Below are 19,815 nucleotides of genomic sequence, written 5' to 3' on the forward strand. Positions count from 1 at the left end.
CGGTGCCTCCGATTGGGTGCTGCCAAGATGTGGCATTATCAAGCAAAGCCCTCTGGCAGGGCTTTCTCTATGTCTGTTGCAATGCCATCTGATGCGTTTGCAATGCCAGTTGGCCAGCAGGAATGCCCATCACCGTGATTCTCCCTTAATTTGGTTATGAATTTGCTCCCTCTTCTGCTTTTTTTTATTTTTATTTTTTTAAAAACTATTCTTCTCGGTCCAGTTTTGCAAGCACTTCCCTTCAGTGCAACTGGAGATCTAATTGGGGCTGAGCCAAAAGTGTGCAATGTCTTGTGAAAAACTTTTGCTCCCCAGTGAATTGTACCCCTCTCCCTGTTTGTTTGTTTGTTGTGGAGTGTCTGTTTGTATGTCCCTGGCCTGCAAAAGGGGGACAAAGTTTGTTTTTTTGTTATCTTGTTAGCTCTAATTATAGCCTGAGTGGCAGTAAAATGGATCTCAGAGTTGCAGGATGCAGCGCACACATAGCAGTGTTCCAGTTAAATACACCTATTTAATCCAATTAACAATAAGAGCAGTGTGAGAGCTTATCCCTTCCCACTATGTAAAGTAGCCCTGGACGGTAAAGTCCAGCCAAAGGCAATTATGGGGTGCAGCACTCATCTCGCTTTTTAGGCTGAGGGAGCCGGTGTTTGTCCACAGACAGCTTTCCGGGTCATGTGGCCAGCAATGGAGCAATGAGACACCGTGACAATTGCCAGGGCGGACAGAAACGCTGTTTACCTCCCCGTCACAGTGGTACCTCTATCTACTTGCAGTAGTGTGCTTTCGAACTGCTAGGTTGGCAGGAGCTAGGACAGAGCAGGGATTTGAACTGCCAATTTTCTGATCAGCAACCCAAGGGGCTCAGTGGTTTAGACTACAGCGCCACTCGTGTCCCCCTCCCACTATGTAACCTAGGGCTTCCCTGTCTGGCAAGCTCTTCACCCTGATGCATTTAGAGTTCTTCCCATCCCATCTATTTATTTAAGCAGTCTTAAAGGTAAAGGTAAAGGGACCCCTGGCCATTAGGTCTAGTCGTGACCGACTCTGGGGTTGCGGCGCTCATCTCGCGTTATTGGTCGAGGGAGCCGGCGTACAGCTTCCAGGTCATGTGGCCAGCATGACAAAGCCGCTTCTGACGAACCAGAGCAGCACACGGAAACGTCGTTTACCTTCCCACTGTAGCGGTACCTATTTATCTACTTGCACTTTGACGTGCTTTCGAACTGCTAGGTTGGCAGGAGCTGGGACCGAGCAACGGGAGCTCACCCTGTTGTGGGGATTCGAACCACCGACTTTCTGATCAGCAAGCCCTAGGCTCTGTAGTTCAACCCACAGCGCCACCCATGTCCCTTAAGCAGTCTTACTTCCCTATTAATCCCTTTATCATCAGGTGGGCCTCTCCCCCATTCAGTTAAACCCCTCCCCTTGATTTGCCACTGTGGTGGCTAGACCTCAGATTGCTGCCTTTTCCTTCCTCTCAAGCTGTGCCCTAAGTCACCATGGTGAAATTTGCCCACAGCCTAATTCTTGTTTCTCTCCCCCCCCCCAACTCCTTCTTTGCCTTTGCTTCCTCCCTCCCTGGAACCCCTTCTAAATATGCCACATCTTTATCCTCTGGGTGGTTAATCTTCTTCTCCAGTGAGGAGACTTCCCCAAGCAAGCTATCTCGTAAAACAAGCAGTTAGTGCTCTGCATACTAATGACCCTTTTCCATATGAACTGATTTTTTAAAACATCCTGAACAGAAAATCCACACTGCAGAAGTCTCACCTCTAGATCTAAGGAATCAAAGAGAATCATGCAGTGGTACCTTGGTTCTAGAACTTAATCTGTTCCGGGAGTCAGTTCGACTCCCGCAACCGTTTAAAAACCAAGGTGCAGCTTCAAGTGAAAGCTGCGTCAGACATTCGGCTTCTGAAAAACGTTCGCAAACTGAATCACTCACTTCTGGGTTTGCAGCGTTCAGGAGCCGATTTGTTCAGCAACTAAGCTGTTTGGGAACCAAGGTGTGCTTGTATATTGGGGATTTAAAAGCAACGTATGGTTTTACAGTACTGGTAATGTTGCCGATAACAGAGAGCTGCCAAGCAAGCAGTAATTAAGTAGCAGCAGCTCTCTTAATTGAACTACACGACCCAGCTGCCCAGCAAATTGGCTGTATGCGTAATTTAGGCTTCTATCATTTTTAAAATAATGTCAGGCACACAAAAGTAGACAGAATGTACCTTTGCGCAATGAGCTAGGAAAAAGGGTACCAGAACTCACCATGAAGTTTTTACAGCAAGCTTTCTTCTTCTTTGGCAATCACTCATAGCCGAGTAAGATTGTCTTCCATAAACACGATTTTAACAATGGGTCCGTAGGTGACTGTGGAGGCCAATTCTGGATCTACACATCCTTTCACAGTGGGGACATTGGTTTCCAGGTGGGAGTTGATTTGTGCAGCGCGTGCATGCGCAGAAGTGCTCTATCGGCGCTTCGCACATGCACAGAAGCGTGCCTCGGGGAGCGACAAACTCGGGGAGCAACTAGCTCCCCGGAACCAATTGTGGTAGTAAACAGAGGTATGACTGTATTTACAGAACACCACATCAGGAGGGGGGAAATAGAAAGAACGAGAAAGTGAAACCCAGGCTCCTCCTGGCCCTACTTTTATAGTCAGAATGACCTTGACAAAAGAGATAAGAGAACCAATTTAAACCAGCTGTACTCAGCTTCTCTGAAGGAATAACCCAAACATCATGAACCTTTTGCTTGTTTATTTCATATATAGAAGCTTCCAGAACCCTCTTGAATTAATTAGAATAGGAAACATCTCTACACATCAGATCAATACTTTCTGCACTAAGAAATGCAAACTATCAGTCTTTGGTGTCATAAGTGTGTCATAGAATTGTAGGGTTGTAAGGGACCACAAGAGTCATCTAGTCCAGCCCCCTGAAATGTAGGAATCTTTTAAGCCAGAATGAGGCACTAACCCACAACCCTGAGATTAAGAGTCTTATGTTCTACCAACTGAGCTGTCCCACACAAAGTAAAGTTTGATCAGCAGGTTGCACACGGAGGACGATTCTGGCAGTTGCTCTCTTAATATTGAAGACAGGCATTTTAGCCGGTTTGGGCTTGGAGAGTCATAATGTGCTATTTTGACTCTTGTGAAGAGAGGGTGGAAGGGGCTGGATCTACTTTTGTCTAATTTGCTTTGACCTGGGTGCAGCTTGCTGCTGCCTTTTAAAGGGCAACGGTCAAGTTGCAGCCAGACCCAATTTCAAACCTAATTTTTGGATGGACTCAAACCTAATTTTCAGCTAGAAACTGTATTTGTAGCCAAGGGTCTAACCTAAGGCGGCTCTACCATTAGACAGATTGAGGCAGCTAGCCCCGGGCTGCTGATTTTGAGTGTCGTTAAAAAACAAAACCCTAGCAACTTATGAGTTAATTTAACATTACTGCATTTTTGCTCCTGGAGAGAGGTGCTTGTGCGGTCTTCTGCTTCGGGTGGCAGAATAATGTGGTCAGCCTTGAGAATGGTGTAGCTCGATGGGAGGATGGTGGCCCCATTTTACTCTTTTGACTGTAGCCCTGGATCTAACCCTTCATTAGTTCATTTCTGTTGGGATGGATGCACCTGTGGAATGCCTGTGTCAGCTTCATCATTGCTGTGCTGTGTCCCATAGGGATCTGTGTTCTCTCCAGTACTAGTTAACATTTATATGAAACAGTCAGTCGACATGATCTACAGCACTGGAGCACCTTAGCAAAACATCCAGGACAAGTGTAGCTGCCTGTCTTACATCACTTCTCCAGGGGTCGAATGGGTGAAGGCCAACACACAGAAGCCCTGCGGCCGCAATTGTACTGTTGACTGTTTTACAGGAGTTTTTACGATGGGTTTTAAAAAAAATGGGTTGATGGTGTGTTTGGTTTTCCTAAGGGTTGCTGCTTAAGAGTACCATATTACATTTCACTGTGAGTTATTGGAAGCCACTTCAAAGTTTTGCAACAAGGTAGAATATAAATTTGCAAAATCAATAAGGACTTCACATAAAAAGCTGCCCGCAATATTTGCAAAGGGGGAAGGGCCTGGTGGTTTCATGAGAGAAGGTGCTCCAGGGTATCCTTTTTAATTAAGTTCGGTTCTGTGGTTACATGGCATCACTTTATGTATCTGAGTGTTAAGGGATACCTGGTATTTAAGCCATAGATTTCAGTGGTGTGCTGCCAACTGACTAGGAGGACTAGGCTGGTCCACTAAATGTTCCTGGTAAATTGGAGTATTAGAGTATTATAGCCTGGTGCCTCCTTCCCAAAGTTGGGGGAAGCTTCTGCCTGGCTTAGGGAGGGAGCCCGACAGGGTCCAAAAGCCCCACCACCACCTTTCTAAAACCTATCAGAGGTGCTGACTTGTGCCCATGATTGAGGGTGCCCAGAGTGCACTGCATGTGTGTGATGTCATGTGTGATGTCATGTGTATGATGTCACATCGTCGGGAGGAGGCCACACGCCTCCTCAACATTGAGAGGGCCTGGCCCCCTCCTCACAGTTATTAAGGGGATGGGAGACGCCCTATAGAGTTGGCACCAGGGTTGCCTGCCATTTGCGGCAAAGGTAAATTGTATCCCTATCTTTCCCTGCAATATGAAGTGAGGCTGCAGCACCAGAGAGATCCCTGGAAATACGCTGCCACTGCTCATTCATGTTTTGAGATAATAGGGCATGAAATGCCAAGGATTGCTAATTTAATAAATGCAATGGAATTGTTTTGTTTTGGCCCTATTCCTCACCACACCTCCAAGTTGGGCTGGTTTTAAATCACGGTCTACCTCGTTGTCAGAAGATCATTAAACAAACAAACATTATATCAAACTCCCTTGCTGCTATTTCCTAAATATAAGTGCATGTTGCTTAATTTAAAGAGTAGACTAAAGGTAAAGGTAAAGGGACCCCTGACCATTAGGTCCAGTCGTGACCGACTCTGGGGTTGCACGCTCATCTCGCATTATTGGCCGAGGGAGCCGGCGTATAGCTTCCAGGTCATGTGGCCAGCATGACAAAGCCGCTTCTGGCAAACCAGAGCAGCACATGGAAACGCCATTTACCTTCCCGCTGTAGAGGTTCCTATTTATCTACTTGCATTTTGACGTGCTTTCGAACTGCTAGGTTGGCAGGAGCTGGGACCGAGCAACGGGAGCTCACCCCGTCACAGGGATTCAAACCGCCGACCTTCTGATCAGCAAGCCCTAGGCTCAGTGGTTTAACCACAGCACCACCTGGGTCCCTTAAAGAGTAGACTAGGACAAGCTGATTCTCATCAAGTGGGAAGACAACAGGCAGGGTAAGTTTGCCTTCCTTTGACTTAGAAGGGCAGAATCAATCTGCTTATAGAATCCAAGATTTGGAGAGCTGGAAAAGGCTCCCAACCCTCTGCAAAGCAGGAATGAGAAAGAGCAGAGCAGGCTGTGTTGAACCTGCAACTGCTCAGCCACAGCTTGTAACAGCCCAGTTTGGAGAGGAGTGCCCAGATTTGGACTCTGCTTTCTGATAAAGAGCAGGATTGAGGGACCCTGTAGTATTAAGGCTACCACCATTGCCAACCTTAGTTTTTTATGTTTTATTACTTTCAATCACCTCTCCAAGACATCAGTTGTCTGAGTGGTGGAGCTGAGTGGAGGGCATTTAGACCAGAGGTCAATTATGCTGGTTCCCATTATGGTAGGCACCCTTCCTGACTCCCTGTTGTTGACCAGTGCTCTGAAGGGGCACCAAGAATGTGGCACCATGCTTCATTCCCTTCCCCCTTGGTGGCACTGTCAGGGAAACGATCCTCTTCTACTGTGGAGGACCAACCACACTACTGGGCATCATGCCATACCAGTGGCTCAATGCCAAGTTGAGGCAAGCAAGGAGGAGGAACCATAGAATTGTACAGTTGGAGGGAATCACAAGGGCAAACCCCCCTGCAGTACAGGTGGGACTCAAACCTTCAGTGCCAGGGAACTGGACTCCAGACAAGGCACTCCTGCATCTCACCCACAACGTCTTTTGGAGTTCATTTGTATTCTCTTGCCCAAGAGGCATAAGTGGCCTTGAGCCCCCATCAGGCTTTGAAAACCATTGTCAAACCACCACCACTGATGGCTGGATAATCCACATAGAGGGGGAAAGATGCTGTGGTACTTTCTTCTTGGGAAGAAAATGGGGGAAAGGAGTAGGTAAGGTATGAAGGGTCAGGGTATCATCTTCTGCCCTAGGGACTCTCCGACTCTTGCCAAAGTTTGGCAGAAAAAAGTTCTCGCTCCCATAGGAGGCTTAGCTCTTCTCTCCATTTGGAACTTCCTAGCTGCATCTTTTAGCAGGAGAGATTAAGAAATGGTTACAAAATTTAAACCAAAAGCTATATATTTATTTATTTTGTTTAAGCGAAAGTACAGTTTATTGATACTTGACTTCAAGGTTAGAATTGTCAAAACTCTGCTCACTTTCCGAATGTCTATATGTTATCTGATACAGCCTTTTCCTCCTGCGTATAATTGGCAGCTTTCCCATAGGAAATGATGGTTATTTGTTCAGAAAAAGCAATTCAGTATCCATCACGTTTGGGAAATGAGAGCTTTTACAAAGGTCAGAATAAAATATGCTCTCAATTATGCTAATGAAAGCTACCACAGTGATCCATGGGAAAGCTAAACGGTTCAGAATTCATCTCACTGTTTCTTACAGTGAGTTTTTTTTGAACATATACTGTATATTTTTTATTGAGTTTCAGAACAGGCCCCCCAAAATAAAATGAAATCATACTGTGAATTCAGAACTCAAAAACACCAGTCCCCCTTGCCCTACAGCACCCAGTGACCCCCTCATTCCCCAGAAAAGTTAATGTCATCAGCAAAGATTATTCACAGTATTTGGTTACAGCAGGAACAGGTTAGAGTAAAGGGTTTCAAAGCATAGAGCTGTCAGGCCTATTCGTACTGGGTTAGAACTGTTCTATTGCCACCTTTTCCAAAGTCCAGCTTGGGGGCCTAATTCGACCCGCCGGTCGGTTTAATCCGGCCCCTAAAAACCTCAACCACTTCAATCCTAAAAGAAGTTCAACAATTTCAACCCTAAAAAAGCTCAGCAACTCTGGGGTGAAATCATAAAAAAGCTCAATCCTAAAAAAAGTTCAACAACTTTGCTTGGCCCCCACAGCCCTTCACTTCATCAAATCTAGCTCTCTTTGAAAAAAGTTTGGACGCCACTGTCTTAGGGTGTGTCTACATTTCTGGTTGTCCTTTGCTGAGGAAATACTGTGTCCAGTTATGGACACCACAATTGAAGAAGGATTTTTGACAAGCTGGAACATGTGCAGAGGAGAGCAGCCAAGATGATCAAGGGTCTAGAAACTAAGCCTTATGAGTAGTGCTTGAAGGAGCTGGGTATGTTTAACCTGGAAAAGAGGAGACTGTGAGGAGATATGATAGCCATCTTCAAATATCATAAGGGCTGTCACATGGATGAGGGAGGATGCTTGTTTTCTCCAGCTCTGGAGGGTAGGACTCGAACCAATGGCTTCAGGTTGCAAGAAAGGAGATTCCGACTAAGCATTCCGAAAAGCTTTCTGACAGTAAGAGCAAACCACAGTCCAGATAAAACCTGATTTATACTTGCTCTGATTCAGCGTTAAATATTGGGTTTTCCCTGGGGAAAAGCGACAGGGCTAGGTCAAGTCTGAATGAGACCTTTCCAGGAGTTTTGAACTCAAGATTGAGCTCCCATGTAGTGAAACCATGGTTTCTACCCTTGAGATTATTAATATGAATAATATTGCTCTTACAATAAAATTTGACTGTGTTTTGTGATATTAATAGTCAGTGCTATTTTTTTATGGAAAAAAGGGTGCCAGAACTCACCATGAACACCTCCCTTGTTCTTTTATAATGGCAATGGAGCCCTCCTGAGAGGTGCCGGATCTGAGTTCTGGTGAGTTCCGGCTGAACAAAAGCCCCTTTAACAGTTACTAATTGGCAGGCTGATTGCCACATTTATATAGTTTTGTTGCCATAAATGGTCTTAAATGAAGCAACTTTGACTGAAGGTATCCTTGAATATTGTTGTCAAATAAATACTTACCAGTAAAGGCTGCCATCTCATACACTTTTGCTCAGAATGCAGCATTGAATCGGATGACACTTTCTTCCAAGTAGTTTGTTATGGGATCTCCTCCTTCCTTCCGGGCTGTTATGGGATCTCCTTCCTTCCAGATAGACCATCTGTCATGTCAGACTTAAGAATAATCAAGTCCAATCCTCTTGCGATTGCAGGATTCCCTTAAGTGGAGCTTCATTCCAGCTCTGGCTCTGCGGCTCAGCACTTTCTACTTTTTAGCTTTCCGTACGCTGCAGGGTTCAAAGATTAAGGTCAGTTGTGCATTAAGAGAGGGGCTGTGGAATTGTTCTGCGGAGTAGAATGCTCAAAGTCCTAAAACCAGCTTTGGCAGAAATGGGAGTCACTTCACAAACAAGCCAAGCTATGAAGGAGCAGAGGGCTTCTGGGCACCCTCCACCTCATGTGTTTGGGGTGAGTGTACTTGCATACATTGCACTCCGTCTTTTTGAATAGCACCAGGGGGTGCAATCCCAATGCTCACTCTATATTGACAGGGTGAGTAGCTGGACTAGATCCTTGGACTGTGCTATTGTCAAGATGCTGTCAGCGGCTCCCGGCTGGTTGCCCAGGAAAGTGTAAAGGCAAGGGAAAGGTTCTCACCGTCCTTTTTAAATTCAGCCGTTATAGAGAGAGGCTAAAGAACCAAGCCTCTTGGATAATGGCGTTGTCCCAAGTGAATCTCCACCCCCATCTCTCCCACTTCCTCATCCGTCACTTCTGCGGGTGCTGCTACATGCCCTCTGTCTTTGAGCTCTTTGCTCTCCTACTTTTAAGGCTCGCAGGGTTCTGGAAGATGGAGGGTCTGGGATGCTTTCTAATGACAATGTGTCAGCTGGGTGTTGTCCTGGCTCTCCCATGATTTCTCAGCTTTCCCCCTCATCTGCCTCTGAGCTGTGAACTCCCTCAAACCCCTGTTGTAAATCTATACCAGGCACCCCCAAACTTCAGCCCTCCAGATGTTTTGGACTACAATTCCCATCATCCCTGACCACTGGTCCTGTTAGGTAGGGATCATGGGAGTTGTAGGCGAAAACATCTGCAGGGCCGCAGTTTGGGGATGCCTGATCTATACTGTCTTCCTCTTCCTCCTCTCTGGAGGGGTCAGGATGGGGAGGCAGTCTCCACCATTCCTCCTCTGTCCAGTCCCTGACAGGTATCTAGTAAAATATATATGGACCTTTGCCAAATTCACAGCTAGAAGTCATAGAAGGTCTTTCTTGAATCACCAAGACTGTGCAAAGTGCAAAGGCCTTTCTCGTACCCTCCATCATTTCTTAGGTGAAAATAGGGGTATCCTATTCCATCCCTTCCAGCAGTCCTCCAGTGAAAATGGAGACATCCTATTAGTGCTTCCAAATATAGGGATGTTTGCATGAGTGCCTTCTAGCTATGAGCTTGCCAGTCTGCTTCTGTGGGGCAGTCAACTAGTTCAAATTCACCCTCTGGTGACTATATTTTACTATTTCAGCTGGGGATGCCCCTATTTTTACCCATACAAAACGGTTCCTAGAAACGTAGAAAACTAGCATATTGCACCTTAGCTATATGCCTGATTTGATACTTACCTGCATGCAGGGAATTTGCTTATATGGGGGAGCATGTAATCATGTTAAGGACTTGAGATTCCTGTTCATGAACAGGATCATTGATATTTCTTGCTTTTCAGTGGTTCATGCATTAAGTTGCATCTCAGTTCTGAAAAGGAATTAAAGCCCCAGAAGTTATATACTATGAATGACAAGGCAAATAACTTGATCATCATGAACTTACATATGATTGTTTATGACTAGACAGACATACAGTGAACTCTCCACTGAGCTTTTCTTTTTTTCTTTCCCTTTTTCTTTTCCTATGTACTTTAGTTGACCGTCTGGCTATCTTAGATGGGTTTGAACTATGAAATGTTTGCACCAGACTTTCTTGAAAAGGAAACAATTTTCCACACTGGCAGGGCCATTCTTAAATATGTTTTGATTTTTTTTTAAGGCAGCCTTTATTGTAAATTGAAAGTGGAGGCAGACTTCAAATTGAAGTTCTCAGCAATTCTAGGGGTATTTTAAATTGCTTCAAAGCACAGTTTAAAGAATCAAGTATGCTAGATAGTGGGAACTGAGTCTCTAAATCTGTCCTTTGCAGTTCTAAAGAGCAGCTTACGGTCACAGTTCTTCACTAGAGAGAGTGAGAACAGTGATGTCAGCTATAGATGAACACAACTGGATGAATGATCACAATGGTATACTGTGGCGTACCGTAATTGATGTGCCTTGTTTGGAAGAGTCTCCAGTGGCAACCTGCTTCTTTTACCATCTTTAGGGTCTATTCAAATGCACAGTTTGCGAAGGCTGTTGAAATGCTTTGTTCTTCACAGAACATATCGGCGTGGTTCATGCTGCAGGCTTTGCCATTTCTTACGGTGAAGGCGAGCATTTCTTTTTTTAAAAAAATAAATAATTTTTTATTACAGATTTCTTAGTTTACAAAAATACGCGCGTTGTCTCTTTTTTCAACTTGTGTTTTCTACAGATCAGTTTCATTTGTTGTGAGACATTAGTGTTGCATACAGTGTTAGGTCTCAAAACATCTGGAGGCCCAAGGTTGAGGACCATGGATCTAAATCAACCAATAACAACAAAATATAGAATGCTGAATAATAATAATAAGTTAACAAAGAGATTATAAATAGGTATTGTAAATCTGGTGTATGTATGCCATTGCTTCAACCATCATCAATCCCCTAAAATGCTAATCTATTTAACTTGATAGAATTAAAAGCTCTTCAGTATCTGAAACCTGTTAAATGCCAGTAATATTTTGCTACCAGAAACCCCAATTTAATTTATAGATGATGAGCATATTCCATGGGTCCCAGTCAATGAATTTTGCAGATCAATATATTTTGATTCTTCAGGCAAGAGCTAATTCAGATTTGATGAAACCTTCCATCTTTGCTTTATTGTACAGATAAACCAAGGGCATTGAGCTTACTGTTTATGGTTTTCATTCATTCGTTTGCATGTTACAAAATGGGGCAGTAGGCCATGTAATCTTTAATTCAAATGCCATACGCAGTGGTACTTTGGTTTAAGAACAGCCCTGTTCACGAACTATTCGGTTTACGAACTCCCCAAAACCAGAAGTACAGTAGTCTTAGACTTTACTTCGGTCTAAGAATTGGAAGCCGAATGGTGGAAGGGCACTGGCGGTGGGAGGCCTCATTAGGGAAAGTGCGCCTCGGTTTAAGAACAGTTTTGGTTTAAGAACGGACTTCCGGAATGGATTAAGTTTGTAAACCGAGGTACCACTGTATTTTTAAAAGACAAACATACCTTAATGTTTCTGCTGTTTGCATCCAGCACCTTGTAGAACTTAACAGAGCAGACAGGAGTCTTTGTTTTTGTTTTTTTAAAAAAGGCTAAGATCCTGACTTGGAACGTTACGTTGCTAAGTACATTGAGAAGTGGAGGTTCTGCTGTAGAGTTTAAGAATAGCATTTCCCTGCCCTTCTTGCCCAGGCATGCTTTCCACTGATGGCTTGGACTTTAGATTGCCAGCTCCTTGGGGATGGGAAGTTTACCGGGCTTTTTGTTGTTGTTCTGCCAAGTGCCCATGCATATTAATACTGATGTATTAATAATAATTGTACATGTTGCATTTGGCTCCAGCACCGGGCAAAAGATCATCTGTCTTGCAGAGGTGTCCTGAGCAGAAGCTGATTCTGGCTCCTGTAGCGCTTTCTGCTACCCACTCAGCCCCTTAGCAGACTGTCTAGTGTGGGTAGTTGACTGGCTTTAGATAAATAGGAGTAACACGGTCCATTTTCTGTATCTTTTTGACTCTGTTATGGGGCTCCGCTAAACAAACAAACTGCAGCCTGCTCGTAGAGGTTTCTGTGCTAATTTACTATTTTTAGTGGGTACTCTTAGAAATGCTTAATTTCGTGAACTCATTATCTCCAGATCCTGGTATATTAAGCAGTACACCTTTTATCCAGGGATATCAGTTCTATTAACTTGGTTCCAAATCAAATTTACGCCTTGCCTCTGCTTTTGCTCTAATTACTATGTTTGAGTTTTTCAAATAGTATCAATGGTTTTTTTTTTATATAAAGGGTATATGCATGGCGAATGAAAAACCTATTTGCTCTCTCAGGCCTCAGATGTGGTACAGTTGAGTTTTCAGGTGGCCAAAGATGTGGGCGGGAGAAAGTAAAAACAAGGAGTAGCCGTCATGCTGCAAACCAGCCTCCCCAGCCTAGTGACCTCCAGGTGGACTACAGTTCCCATTATGCCTATCCATTCACCATGCTGGCTAGGGCTGATGGAAGTTGTAGTCCCAAAACAGTTGGAGAGCACCAGGTTGGGGAATACTGTTGCACACATTTACTTCTTCTTTTTTTAAAAAAGTTTTTATTTATACTTTTCAAGTTTATACATTTCATTAGTTTTACAATCAATTTAACATTTCAAAGTTTGACTTCCTTCCCCCTCTTTCTGCGGTTCCTTAAATTTATTTTTCAATATCTTCTGCATATAACAACATACTGGAGATCCAGAGTCACAAGATGGTTAGACTGGCCTCGACCAGGACCAGGGCCTTCTCAGTACTAGCACCGACCTGGTGGAACGCTCTCTCTCAGGAGACTAGGGCCCAGTGGGAGTTGTCATCTTTTCGTAGGGCCTGCAAGACGGAGCTGCTCTGCTTGGCCTTTGGACTGACTCAGTCTGACCCCGGTGTTACCCTCCCCATAGGCTTTATCCTACAGATATTTAAATGAGGTTGCACTTGTAGATTCCTAATTTTAAAATTGAATTTTAACATTGTATTCTGCATTTTAATTGAATTGTTTATTTATGGTTGCTTTGATATTCTTGTTGTTAGCCGCCCTGAGGCTAGTCTTGACTGGGAAGGGCGGGGTATAAATAAAATTACTATTATTGTTGTTATATCCAAATTCATTTAATTTGTTCATTTAATTATCTGCTTTAACTATATACGTTTATGAAACTGCAAGCTATTACAACAATCCTTCTAATGTTTTTTTCAGTTTGCAATTTATCTGTAAATATTCAATGAACCATTTCCATTCTTTTATAAAAAGTTTGTTGTCTTGATTTCTATTTCTTCGTTTTGCCATTTCTGAATATTCCATAAGTTTTTGTATCCATTTTTCCTTTGCTGGGACTTCTGTTTCTTTCCACTATGGGGAAAGTAGAATTCTTGCTGCTGTAGTAGCATACATCAATACATTTCTATACAATTTAGGTAGTTTTGTCCCTATAATTCCCAAAAGAAACACTTCTAGGTTTGTTTGTTTTTACAAAAGTTATTTTGAACATCCTTTTCAATTCATTGTATATCATTTCCAAATCCAAATGCTTTTCTACACATTTACCTGATATCTCCAGCTGAACTCTATGGGAGTTGCTTCAGAGTTAGAATGCATAGTTTCACTGTAAGTGGTTTACCTAAAGATACCAGAAGGTTTTGTGGAGCATGTGAATTTTGTAGACATCATGGCCAGAAGTGGGTTCTGTATGTATTACTGTGTCTCAACCTGTACTTTCTACAAAAATGCAAACACAACATGCTGGTTAATAACTGTTAGTAAATATATAATCGGTATGATGTCATTCAAAATATACGAATAAGCCACTTCAAAACAATATACAGAGGTCCCTTTACTTACGAATTTAATGCGTTCCGAACACACATTTGTAAGTCGAAAAAAATTGTAAGTCGAATCCCATAGGAATGCATTGGGAGAAAAAAATCGTAAGTCGAAGCAACCCTATCTAAAAATTCGTAAGTAGAAAAAATCCTATCTAAAATGCATCGAAGATGGCGGACGGAGCTCCATTCATAAGTAGAAACATTCGTAAGTAGAGTTATTCGTAAGTAGAGGTACCACTGTATATATCATACAACACATTTCACAAAATATACAAGTAACTGCAAGTTGTTATATGTATCAGAGTCAAACAAAGATTCAAACAACCAATGAATAGCGAGGAACGCCAGACCGTTGGCGTATATTTAGTGAGATGTGCAAACACAAATGTGCAAGTGTTTGCCCATACAGTGGTACTTCAGGTTACAGATGCTTCAGGTTACAGACTCCGCTAACCCAGAAATAGTACCTCGGGTTAAGAACTTTACTTCAGGATGAGAACAGAAATTGTGTGGTGGTGGTGCGGCGGCAGCGGGAGGCCCCATTAGCTAAAGTGGTACCTCAGGTTAAGAACAGTTTCAGGTTAAGAACGGACTTCCAGAACGAATTAAATTCTCAACCCGAGGTACAATTGTAGATGGAAGTTGGAGGGAGGTCGTTGCTCCTGCAACCTAGCAAACAAATTGTTGCTGAAATCCCAAAGGGAGCAGAAAAGACTATTTATGTATGCGACCACGGTTGCGTGGAGGTTATTGGCCCAGAGATGGAAAGAAGTTCTTAACCCGAGGTACAACTGCAGATGGAAAGAAGATAAAGTCCCGACCAGAGAAGAATGGCAGATCAAGTTGATGGATAATGCTGAAATGGCTAAAATGACAGGAAGAATCAGAAATCAGGAAGACCAAAACTTTAATAAAGAATGGGGAAATTTTATAATTTATCTTAAAAACCACTGTAAACAGCTAAAATCATTAGTAGGATTGGAATAACACTTGTAGTATAACGGTGAATTTTGGACACAATGGAAACGTAAAAGATTTGGATTAACATAAAAGATGCAGGAGGAAATGACTAACAATAGGACCAACAAAGGGGGAGGGCAAAAGCCCAGGTGAGTCCTTGGAATCTTGTCTTTATGTTGTATGTTGTATGTGTGATTGTAAAATGTTAATCTGAAAAACCAAATAAACAAACTTTTAAAAATTGTTTGTACAATGTGCAGTAACATAGGAATGCTGGAAACTGCCTTTGGACAGCCTCCCCAGTATTGTCTACACTGACTGGCAGCAACTTTATTAAGTTTCAGGGCTGTCTCATGAGAACTTATGCCAATCATTGTACCTAATGTTATGTTAGATAAGCCAATAGTCTAACTCTGTCCAGGCAGCCGGCCGTCTTACATGGATCCCTGTGTCCATTCCATTGGTGGTGCTAAAGGGCATTTTGTAAACCTCTGAGATATATATATTATTTGGGTGCCCGGGAGGGGGGGGGGGAGAAGTGTTTCCAGCCTATTAGTGTAATCAAGGCTGAAGCATTTTTGTGGAATGAAAGCTAAGAGTAGCATTTGTTTCTGTTTAGTGGTACTTGGGAATGGGAGCTTTAATCAGAACAGCTCGACTGTGGTTTCATGCATTTCAATAAATCTCCTTTGAAATAAAACCAACGCTCTCCAGAATACTAGGGTCCCTTTCCTCCTTCCTTTCCCTTGAAGAGCTTTCAGAGTGCCAAATTACTGAGGTAATGAGGTTTGATACTAATAAGAAACCCAGGCCATAACTGAGGTATAGATTGAACGGTAGTGATTGCACTGATAATTGCTTGCATCTGTGAGGAATATCCTGTGTAGCGTGAGGATTTCCTCCCTCTTTTTATGGTCTCGTAGAAGAATATCTGCAAAGAATTGCCTGTGTCCAGTGTTTCCAGGAAGTGTGCAAAACCTTGTAGCAGCTTATTGCGTTGCCGATTGTGATGGTGGTGTTTTCCAACATGGTGGCTGTGTTCAGTGTTTCGGGCAAAATGGAAGGACTGTTTTGTGAGAGATCACTGCCCAGATTGCTTTGGCGGTGGAGACGAGTTTGTTTTTCTTCCTTCTCCTCCCCAAGAAACTATAAAGAGGCGCAGTGGATGTGTGAATTGCCATGGGGAATTTGTGTCGGAAGAACGGGCAGATGGGTTGGCCAACGTGACTGTGCCTCACAGAATGTTGCCTTTTGCGGTGAAAATGGCACCTCACAAATGGTGCCGTGGTGGATGTTTGGGGCCACGAGCACAGAGGGAGCAACCTTTCCCCACTTGTCCTGGATGTTTAGCTCCTGCACGTCTTGTTTCCTTGTAGCGTTGAAAGATGCTGACAGGTGGGATGCTGTTAAGAAAAGACTTGCTCTTCAGTTCCCAACGCTTCGCGCATTATCTCGGGAAGACTTTGGCAAAACTGTGGGTGTTTTGCTCTCTGTCCAAGTACCTGTTGCACCATTATTGGTTCTTGCAATGCCACTTTTGGCTGTGATGCTGTGCCCATTTGCTTTCTTGAGAGTATTTCACATTGGATGCAATAGGACTTAACATCAGAGTACACATTCATATCACTGCCCTGTAAAACTCACTGGTTTAATGACTTTACCAGGTTAGGGTTGTCACACACCCAGAATTTCCTGGACATAGCCAGGATTTGGCAATTAGAAACAGTGTCAGGGCAACCCATGTCGGCAGCGTCGTTTTTGGTGATTTTCCTTAAAAATAGCTGAAAGATATTGGCCAAAAAGAGAGAGGCAACCCTACTTTACCCATTTAAGTTCCCTGTCAGAGACCAAGTTTATTATAATATGTGAGAATGGTCTGAAGAATTGTTAGTCTATACCCACAGCAATTAGGTATGTGGTGAGAATAGAGCAGTCTTGCCCTACCGGGTGCACACCAAATGTTTACAATCACCCTGAGCATCCCCCATCACGCTGGTGGGAGTTGGACTATCTGGTTACAGGGGCGGAGCTTCATGTTCTGCCACTGGGGGCGGAGAGCAGGCACGCTGCCCCCAGGGATGTGGCGCGCTTTCTGGGGGCGGGGCAGGGCACGTGTTTTGGGGCAGGCCGTGCCGCACGCAGGGGTGGGCATGCGTTTTGGGGGTGGGGCGCGTGTTTTGGGGGCAGGGCGGGCAGCTGCAATGGTGTTGGATTTTTTGAATAGCCAAGTTACTTTAGAGCTGGTCTAATGTATATATTGTCTGTTTAAGAGAAACAGGTGCTGGTGTTTCTGTTAATTGCCCACAGGCGTGGGCTCTGCTTCTTGTATATAAAGCTCTGCCAGAAAGCCTTCTGTATCTCTTAGTTAGATCTTTCAGTTTGATTCATCTCTTAGTAGATCACTCTCTCAGTTGTTCTCAGTTTAAGAGATTCCTTAGTTGAATCTTAGTATGAGAGTTGCTTAGTTATAAAGCTAGTTTACTGTTAATTCTTGGGTAGTTTAATGGGAGATATGTGGGAGTTTGTGGGTGGTTTGTAATGTGGGAGAAAGCATTTATCATTAGTTTAAAGTCTCTTTAGAGTCAGTTTGTTTTTTCAGTTAAAGAAACCCAACCGTTTGTATTTTCATCTGCATACTTTTACAAGTGTGCAGCTAGTAAGGGTTTTTTTTATATAAGGGAGATTAATTCCCTACGCTCTTGGTGGTGTTTTCTTAGCCAGGTCAACTTCTGACTGCGTATACTCTACGTGAAGCATACTTTAAAGGGCCGCTGTAAAACTGGGATATATGATTTAGATTAAGCAAGTTTCAATATCCAGTTTTCTCCAATATTATTCTTATCATATATATATTATTCTTCAATAAATAGCACCCCTGGGATCGCGCTGCCCGGGGCGCCCTGCCCCCACTGCCCCTATATTCCTACACCCCTGGCTGGCTGGCTGGCTTTGAAACAGAATCAGACAAATTCATGGGGTTATCAGTGGCTATGATGACTGTGTTTCAGAGGTGAAAGAGAAGAGCTGGAAAAATCAGCATACATTATAATTTCAAGTATGAGTTTTTCTTGAAGCATATTCTAAAATAGTTTTTGAATGTATGTGTGTGTGAGAGAAAGAGAGAATCTGACCTGTAGATTTATCTGTAAACACCACTCTTTTAATGATTTTATGGCTTCCTTAAATTCTGTTTAATACAATGCATTGCAGAAGCAACTAGAGACTGTGAAATTTAATAGTGTGAGAAGTTATATAGCTAGGTTATGTCAAAGGGGAAAATACATGGACCTTTCCTTTTAAAAGGAAGTCAGAGAGAAGGGGGGGGCGGTGGAATTGGAGAGGTAAACTCTCAGAGAACAAGGCAGATCATACAGAGGCAGGCAACAGCCTCAGCCATGTGATACACCCAGAGGCGAATTTGCAGCTCGGTCAACTCGGAAGGCCTTTTAGCTCAGTGACATTGGAATATTTTCCAAAGCCGTGTCTGCAAGTTCCTGGTCAAACCTTTTGTGTCTGTGCGAGGTGAAAAGGTAATCAGTCCAGGCAGCAAGAGAGACTGGGAAGGAAAGGTAAAATACAGCATCGTTTTATATAACCCAGAAATTCATTTTCAGGTGGTCTTTCTAATTACTGGAGATATTTTCTTACGGAGTTGTTATGCAGCTGGTTTCTCTGTGTGGAAAATTAGGCACGGGTGAAGGAAGGAGGAAAATGGCATTTCACGTTTGAGCGAGGCATGTTGATTCCTCTTTTGCTTTGCCCAAATGAAACCTGTATGCAGCTTCTCTCGGAAATATATTTGGAACCGGACCGTTTCAGTGGGGGGGGGCAGGGATCTCACTTTTGAATGGATACTCTCTGATGGGTCACAGGTGGACATGGGAGCAATGATAGGGCAACAAGGATTGTTATCTGAGCTGCCATTCCCTTCCCTTCCCCAGCCAATAAATAACAGCTTGCTGACGTCTCTTATTTTCTGCATGCTTTATTCCAAGGTTGAGGAGCCTGTGTCACTCCAGTTGCTATTGGAGTCCAACTCCAAGTAGCCCCAACCGGCATGGCAAATGATTTGGCATAATGGGACTTGCAGTTCGGCAACATCTAGAGGGCCACAGGTTTTTTCACTCCTGCTTTATACAATATCTGACCTTATCTCAGGGTGTCTTGTACAACGCTAACCACAACTGCTGGTTCCTAAAACTTAACCAAGCCACTAATATTGAAGTGGATATGGTTATGGTTACTGTATTATGAAACAGATGCACCTCAAAATGCCTTCGACAATGCTTCCTGTTTGTTTTGGTGGCAGTGAAGGGGTGGGGTAGGAAGCAGGGGCACTGATGTTTTTTTTTTTTTAACCATTAAATTTTTATTGATTTTCATTTTTTAACAATTTAAACAACACATTGAACCACGCGATACATAGCTGTCCCCAGCTCTGACTTCCCCCCACCCCCTCAGCAGGTAAATTAGTTCCGTCTTCTCGCGTATTTCAACTTTCTCTTAGGATCACAAATATAGGATTTAATTCATAACTGCCAACGTTTTCATTCCTTTATAGTTCGTCCTAGCAAAGTCTACAAATTTACTCCATTGTTTATGGAATTTCTCGTCACCCTGGTCCCGTAATCTGTAAGTCAGTTTGGCCATTTCCATCAGATCTAATAGCTTCGTTTGCCACTCCGTAATCTGGGGTAACTCATCTGATTTCCACTTTGGAGCAATTAATAATCTAGCGGCTACTGTGGCATACATAAAAAAATCTCTGATCACTTTTTGCAATTCCATTATCTATCAGCCCCAATAGAAAGGCTTCTGGTTTTTTTTGGAAGGTATATTTGAGAATCTTTTTTAGTGGGGCACTGATGTTTCACATCGAGACAAGCAAGGAAGAATCTACTGAGCCATAACCTCAGTCAGATCTCAGCATTTAAAAACCATGAAGGTAGATGCCCTTGGTTGAAATTATACTAGGTACCAGAGATGGAAAGAAGATAAAGTCTCTACCAGAGTAGAATGGCAGATCAAGTTGAT

At 43.3% G+C, this 19,815-nt stretch overlaps 1 protein-coding gene across 11 annotated transcripts in view; it reads left to right on the forward strand.

The window, feature by feature from the left end:
- Window positions 1–19,815, forward strand: part of PLCB4 (phospholipase C beta 4) — a 194,869-nt gene that overhangs the window by 26,886 nt on the left and 148,168 nt on the right. For 2 of the 11 annotated variants that reach the window (XM_060272412.1, XM_035110097.2), the window contains exon 1: window positions 16,984–18,350. The exons of 8 other annotated variants lie outside the window; for them this stretch is intronic. The gene's annotated coding sequence lies outside the window, so the exon portion shown is untranslated. Of the gene's footprint in view, window positions 1–1,254; window positions 5,339–16,983; window positions 18,351–19,815 lie in introns of those variants that run through there. One more of the 11 variants, XM_060272410.1, reaches the window with a different exon arrangement.

Source organism: Zootoca vivipara, chromosome 3 (genome assembly GCF_963506605.1).
Source record: "Zootoca vivipara chromosome 3, rZooViv1.1, whole genome shotgun sequence".
NCBI lineage: Eukaryota > Metazoa > Chordata > Lepidosauria > Squamata > Lacertidae > Zootoca > Zootoca vivipara.